We start from the raw sequence: 8012 nt of genomic DNA, 5'->3' as shown, positions 1-8012 counted from the left end.
TGGCCACCTTGTGTATGATGCCATATTTCTTCATTAACCCTGTCATCCTCTTGTTATAAAAATGAGAGCCTTGATCACTCACGATTGCTCGTGGTGATCCAAAGCGACAAATGATGTTATTCCAAACAAAAGAAAGAACCACATTAGCATCATCCGTACGGGTGGGAATCGCTTTCACCCACTTGGAAACATAGTCAACAGCTAGCAGAATATATATGAAACCATTAAAGTTTGGAAAAGGACCCATGAAGTTAATACCTCAAACATAAAAAATTTCACAAAACAACACAGTTTGTTGGGGTATCTCATTCTTCTTGGAAATATTTCCAAACCTAAGGCATTGTGGACAAGAGCTACAAAAGAGAGATGCATCCTTGAAGAGTGTAGGCCACCAAAATCTACAGTTTAAGACCTTTCTAGCAGTTGTTTGAGGACCAAAGTGGCCACCACCCTCAAAAGAGTGGCAAGCCTCCAAGATAGACTAAAACTCGGATTGTGGGATACACCTCCTAATTATTTGATCGGCACCACATCTCCACAAATATGGGTCATCCCATACATAAAATTTGGATTCGCTCATGAGCTTATCCTTTTGATGTTGAGAAAAAATTGGAGGAAAGGTGCGAGCAACCAAGTAATTAGCAATGGATGCATACCAAGGGATCACCTCGGATATTGCTAGCAAGCTCTCAAGAGGAAATGTATCATTGATAGGAGCGGGATTGCCCTTTGTGTGCTCAAGGCGACTCAAGTGGTCCGCCACTAAATTTTGGGAACCACTCCTATCTTTGATCTCTAGATTAAACTCTTGCAAAAGCAATACCCATCGGATTAACCTTGGTTTCGATTATTTCTTGGCAAACAAATACTTCAAAGCCGCATGGTCTGAATATACTACCACCTTAGAGCCAAGTAGATAAGCCCGGAATTTATCCAAGGTAAAGACAATTGCTAACAATTCCATCTCGGTGGTAGTATAGTTAGACTGGGCTCCATCTAAAGTCTTAGAGGCATATATAATGACATAAGGATTTTTACCCTCGCACTGAGCAAGCGCCACTCCTACCGCATAGTTTGACGCGTCACACATGATCTCGAATGGCCTACTCCAGTCAGGCCCTCTCACAATAGGAGCTTAGGTCAAAGCAATCTTTAGCTTGTAAAATGCCTCCATGCACTCTTCACTCAATTCAAATTCCATATCCTTTTGCAACAATCGAGAGAGAGGTAGTGCAACCTTACTAAAGTCCTTGATAAAACGCCGGTAAAAACCTGCATGACCAAGAAAAGCACGAACTTCCCTCACAGAAGAGGGGTAAGGCAAACCAGAAATAACATCGACCTTTGCCGGATCAATAGAAATACCATCATTAGAGACAATGTGACCTAAAATAATACCTTGTCTTACCATAAAGTGGCATTTTTCAAAGTTGAGCACAAGGTTTGATTTAGTACACCTCTCTAATACTTTTGCAAGATTATCCAAACAAAGTTCAAAGGAGTCCCCATAAACACTAAAATTGTCCATAAACACCTCTCAAGAAAATTCGCACATATACTCATCATACACCTTTGGAACATAGTCGGTGCGTTGCACAAGCCAAAGGGCATTCTTTTATATGCATACGTTCCGAAGGGGCATGTGAAAGTAGTTTTCTCTTGGTCTTCTGGAGCAATGTGGATTTGAAAATAACCAGAATAGCCATCTAAGAAACAGTAATGAGATTTACCGGACAAGCGATCAAGCATTTGATCGATGAATGGTAACGGAAAGTGATCCTTCCTAGTGGCCAAGTTCAAGCGCCTATAGTCGATACAGACCCTCCATGAGTTTTGGACCCTTTTGGCTATAAGCTCCCCATTTTCGTTCTTGATTGTAGTAACACCAGACTTCTTTGGAAACACTTGCACGAGGCTCACCCACTCACTATCCGAAATCGGATAAATAATGTCGGCTTCTAGCAACTGGGTGACCTCCTTCTTCACAACCTCTAGAATGGTGGAATTTAGACACATTTGAGGTTGCCAAATGGGTTTGGCTCCTTCTTCTAGAAAAATTCGGTGTTCACAAACTTGGGGGCTTATGCCAACTAAGTCCGCCAAGCTCCACCCAATAGCCCTCTTGTTTCTCCTTAAGATATTAAGCAACTTCTCCTCTTGTTGGGAGGTGAGCTCCTTTGCAATAATCACCGGGAGCTTTTGATTATCTTCAAGAAAGCCATATTTTAGGTGGATGGAAGTGGTTTCAACTCTACACTTTGTTCATGACTTGGCACTTGGTCATTCGGTAACACCGGAGGTGGTAAGATGTCATCTTCGCATACATGGGGGCTCGCCACACTTGGATCTTGAATCATACTCTTCCCATCAAAACCATCATGGTGGACTTCAGCCACAACATTATCAATCATATCACACCAGAAAATAGAGTGGTCCTCCGGTGGATGTTTCATGGCTTCATCAAGATTAAAGCTCATTGCCCTTCCATCAATCTCAAAAGAATAGGCACCCGAAAATGCATCCAATTTGAACCGGGAGGTCTTCAAAAACGGCCTCCCAAGCAAGATAGATAATGTCCTTCCGGAGTCATTAGGGGCATCTCAAGAATATGGAAATCAATTGGAAAGACCAACCCCTTTATACTCACTAGAACATCCTCCGCAATGCCAACTACAGAAATTATGCTTTTATCCGCTAAAACAAACCGAGCGGCCGACCGTTTCAACGGTGAAAATTTCAATGCTTTATAAACAGATAGAGGCATAATGCTCACACAAGCACATAGATCACACATGCAATCAATAAATTGTACTCCATCTATAGTGCAAGTGACTAGACATGGACCGGGATCACCACATTTCTCTAGTATCTCACCCATCAAAGCCGAGATTGAGCTTCTCAATGGAATAGTTTTTAAATCATGGATCTTCTCCTTGTTCATGCACAAATCCTTTAGAAATTTTTCATATTTAGGGACTTGGTGAATAGCATCAAAAAGGGGAATGGTTACCTCAACCTTTTTTAATATCTCCACCATCTTGGGATCTAGCTCCACTTACTTTTTGGTCTTCCTTGCCAATGTGGAAAATAGAATTGGAGTAGCTTCTCGCAAGACATTTCCATCCTTAAGAACTCTATTCCTTGGTTGAGCAATCATTTCTTCTTCTACCTCTTGTACCTCATCCTCTTCTTCGACTTCTTCTACCTCAACAACATCCTCGTCTTGAGTGACTTCTCTTGGGCTTGACTCATCAGGACTCCTCTCTTGCAATTTAGTGCCGGACCTCAAGGTGATGGCATTGATGCTACCCTTGGGTTGGGTAAAGGTTGAGAAGGTAGTGCACTAGAGCTTGAGGGTTGAACATTAGAGGTAGAGGTTGGTTCCATACAGGAAAGAAGGGCTTGGATGGTAGAGGTAAGACCGTTGATGCTAGAGTTAAGCGAAGCTTGAAACTCTTTTTGTCCTTGAAGAATAAAACGGAGTGTCTCATCTTGGTTGGAGGAAGAAGGAGGGTAGGTGATTTGGGGAACTTGTGGTTGGTTGAGTTGAGGTGCTTACCTTTGATGAGGTGGTTGATAGGTTTGATAGGCTTTTCCTTGGTTTTGTTATTGGTATGGAGGGTTTTGTTGGTACCGATTTTGTTGGTGGTTGTTATTCCACCTTTGGTTCCCACCATTGTCCCTTCCTCCTTGATTATAGTTGTCCCTCCATCCTTGGTTGGAATTGTCTTGTCAACCTTGTTTGTAGTTACCCCCTTGATTATAGTTGCCTCCTTGTTGAGGATACCCTTGATTTGGACGATTATAGTAGGCATTAGTAGCCGCCAAGGTATTGTCCTCTTGGAGACTTGGGCATTCATCGGTGTAATGGGAGTAACAAGAGCAAATTCTGCACACTTTTTGAGGAACCAACTGTTGACATTGTTGTTGTTGAGGAGGTGGAGGTTGTTGTTGATTGAGTTGGAGTTGCTTGAGGATATTGGTCATCTCTTCCAAGGTCTTAGTAAGGGCGGCGGTCTCACCACTAGAAGAAACTTCATTTATGGCTCTTGGATGATTGTTTCTTTGTCTAGCATGTTGGGTGGATTCGGCCAAATCGGTAATTAGTTGCCATGCTTCCTCCGCCGTTCTATACTTTGTCAAGGAACCATTATTTGAAGCATCCAAGAGGATCTTGTCTTGAGGTTTCATTCCTTGGCAAAACTAGCTAATCAACACTAGAGTGTCAATCATGTGGTGAGGGCATGAGTCAAGAAGCTTCTGAAACCGTTCCCAATACTCATAGAAAATTTTCAATTCACTTTGGACAATGCATGAAATTTCTTTCTTTAACCTATCAGTCACCTCCAGAGGAAAGAATTTATCTAAAAACTCCCTTCTAAGCAAATCCCAATCACCAACAATCTCATCGGGCAAAGTGTAGAACCACTCATTAGCTCTTCCCTCAAGAGAGAATGGGAAGGCAAACAACTAAATGGCAACCTCATCAGAACCCTCCCGCCTAGTTGTTGAACATACACCTTAAAAGTCTCTAAGGTGTCTAATAGGATCTTGAGCGGGAAGTCCATGGAACTTGGGTAAAAGATTAATCAAGGCGGTTTTGAGCTCAAAATTAGCATTCAACTCCGGATGACGCACTTGAAGCGGTTGAAGAACAAAGTCCGGAGCACCGGCCTCCTTAAGAGTGACTCTTCTTGGAGCGGCCATAGTATCGGTACCTAAATCAATGGAAGAAGTATTAGTAGTATCAATGGAAGAGTAGATGGTTTCTTCCTCAAATGACACTTCGGATTCATCCTCGGATATGGTTGGTGAATTGGTAGGAACCCTTTCACCACTTCCAAAGGCTAACCATCTCCGAGCTTACCTAAGATGTGATATAGTTCTCAATTTCCGGATCAAAAGGGGCTAAGCTCCGATCCAGTAATGAACGTGTCATTCAATGAAAGAAGCATAGAGCTCATGACAACAAAATGCACTAAACAAAGATTAATCCTGACTAACAATTGAACTAGCAAGCAATCAAAGAAAATGCAAGTATTCACATATCACCATATTTACACTAACCAACAACATGGCACACATATGCAACTCCCCGGCAATGGCGCCATTTTGATGCGCGATATTTTGTTGGTCTAGAATTTTCCAATGAAATTTTGTCGTGAGTATAGTCTAAACCAACAAGCTATAATGCACCAAAAATTAGAAAATGTGTCACCACAGTTCAAAATCAATAACCGGAAGTAAAATCTCGGGTCGTTCTCCCTAGGAGTTGCCCTAAGGTACACATCATTGGTTAGGAGTTCTCTTGGTAGTTTGAAGTTGAGTATAAGGAAAGTAAATGAACATGAATTTAAGTAATGAGCAATCAACAATTGAGCTAAGGAGACCAAGAAATCAAACTAACAAGGGTGAATGACAATCAATCAATATAAAATCATTGGCTAAGGGTGAGAATTGGAATTCCTATCCTCATTGCCTCCATCAATTGAGATAACAATTGGTTATTGCTCCACTTAGTTAACCTCTAATTATGAAAGAAAGTCAAGTTCAGATAATCAATTTGAATCCATAAGTCCTAGTCAAATCCTAAGGAAAAACTAGCTTTAGTGACATTCAAATCAACTAGCGATTTCCAATTGTCAATCAATAAAAGACTTTGACAATTCAAGTGCCTCCAATTACCCAACCCCCAAGCCAAGAGTGAAAATCTACTCCATAACTATAGTTGATATTTTCTCAAGCACTTGGTGAGCAATAATGAAAATCATTATGAAATTGAGAAGAGAATTCAAAACCAAAGCTATCTACTATAAGCAATTAACAACAATAAAGCAATTAACAACAATGAACATGAAATTCCTCAATGCATTAATGGGAGCTAAAGTAAACAAGATCCAAATCCTAGATCCAAAATAACCAGAGTAAGATGAACACTAAAATGAGAGTAGAAGAATGAGATCTACAAATTAAAGCAATGTAAAATATAATTCAATTCAGATCTAACCAAATGATCCAAGTGAAATTGAAATTGAGAAAGCCAAAACCTAGAGAGAAGTTGGAGTTTCTCTCTCAAGAACCATAAACTCAAAAAAACTAGCTAAAAATTCTCTAATGTGTGAATCCCACCTCAATCCTTGGTCTCTTGGGTTTTTTCCCTCCAGAATTCAGCTCAAATTGGGCCTGAAGCTCCTCTGAAATCGCCAGCTACGATTTCACTAATGAAGTCACGTGCCGAGCGTCACGCGTGCGCGTCGTCTGGGTTTTTGCAAGCCACACGTACGCGTCAAGCACGCGTACGCGTCGATGAGATTTTTTTACCCAAGCATGCGAATGCGTCAACTCTTGCGTGCCAATCCCAGAACCAAGCTCCCACGCATGCGCGTCGGCCACACGTGCGCGTCGATGCCAATGCTCCAAAGCTCCATTTTCCATGCTCCTTCCACTTGTACATGCTTTCTTTCTCTCTTCTAGACCAATCTCGCCCCTATAAACTCTGAAATCACTTAACAAACAGATCACGGCATCGAATGGTAATAGTTGGAGATTAAAATATAGCATATTTAGGGCCTAAAAAGCATGTTTTCAACCATCAAGCAAAATTAAAAAGGAAGCACAAAACTATGCATTTTATATGAATAAGTGTGATGGAATGTTGATAAAACCCCTCAAATTCTACACAAGATAAACCCTAAAATTGGGGTTTATCAACGATCACCCGGTCCTTTGGTCAAGGTGAACCTTTATACGTGCACAACACCCGCATCGTGTGATTGGTCGAGGATCCATTTTCCTATCAACTTGATGGGTGTGTTTGCCCTTTCGCTCGCCTTATCTCGAACACACAAAGATTTGTCACAAAATTTCTCCCTCCAACCCAACCTTCATTCTTCGCCCAACCTTAGACTGTCGAACCAAGAACCCATTGATGCGTCCATACTCAAATCCCCGCATTTGGTCCGACGTCAACGATGTAAAATTGATTAAGTCGAATGAGCCAATATCGTCTAGAATGGTTACCGACTCTTCTTGCCCATGTTTGTCCTCACCAATGTCAATTTTTTCTTCCTCACGAAATGCCATTCCTTCATCCTCCACAAACATGGTCTCGCTTGTGATCACTAGTTCCACCATATTACATAAAAAGCATAAATCATAACTGCCAATTCTATTATCCCTTTTCTTTGTGGAACATATTTATTTTTCTACTGTCTTGGTTCAAATGTAACCTAATTTATCATCTGACAGAGTCTTTAGTAATCAACAATGTACTATAGTCCCATAGATTTAAGAACTACAAGAAGATGCATTCTACTCCTAGAATAATAAACAACTTAGCTAGTTATGATTTGTTTATGGATATTGGTCTTAATTGGAAATTTGTGCTAAACATTTCAATAGGAAAATAAATTTTAAATATAGGAAAAGAAACTATGAATTTTGCATCAAATACTTGTGTAGCTATTATTATTGCTGTCCTTGTACACATCAAGAAGGAAAAAAATGAGATACACGGAGCCTGAAAAGTGAAAGCACAAAAGGTGGGATATTAATCCGTGGCCGTGGTAAGGATTCTAAACCCTATCTATTTCTTGTTTTGATTATGTTGGATATTGAGTTGTTGGGTATATGTATGTATATATGTGTTTGCATGATATGGAGACCTTGGAATCATTGGAAGCTTGATTTGAGAGCTTGGTGGGTGTTAGGGTTGAATTTTAGTGATTGAAGCCTTGCGCTTTTGCCTAAGTGGGTTGCCTTGGTTAGTACATAGAAATCGGCAAAGGTATGATTTAAGTTTCGCGTATTTAATATGTAATGTTCGGTGAAAACGTAGGCTAGATTACCATAGGTTAGGTTGGAACGTATGAATGTAATTAATGATTAGTGATTTTGGTAAGAATTGTGACATGAATTGGGGTGCTTGTTGAATGAACCAAGAATGATGAATTGATGATATTATGTGTATGTATGTAAATGTTGAATAAGTGAATTAATATGCTATTGATGAA

The sequence above is a fragment of the Arachis hypogaea genome, chromosome 11 (genome assembly GCF_003086295.3).
Source record: "Arachis hypogaea cultivar Tifrunner chromosome 11, arahy.Tifrunner.gnm2.J5K5, whole genome shotgun sequence".
Classification (NCBI taxonomy): Eukaryota; Viridiplantae; Streptophyta; class Magnoliopsida; order Fabales; family Fabaceae; genus Arachis; species Arachis hypogaea.
This window is presented reverse-complemented; position numbering follows the sequence as displayed.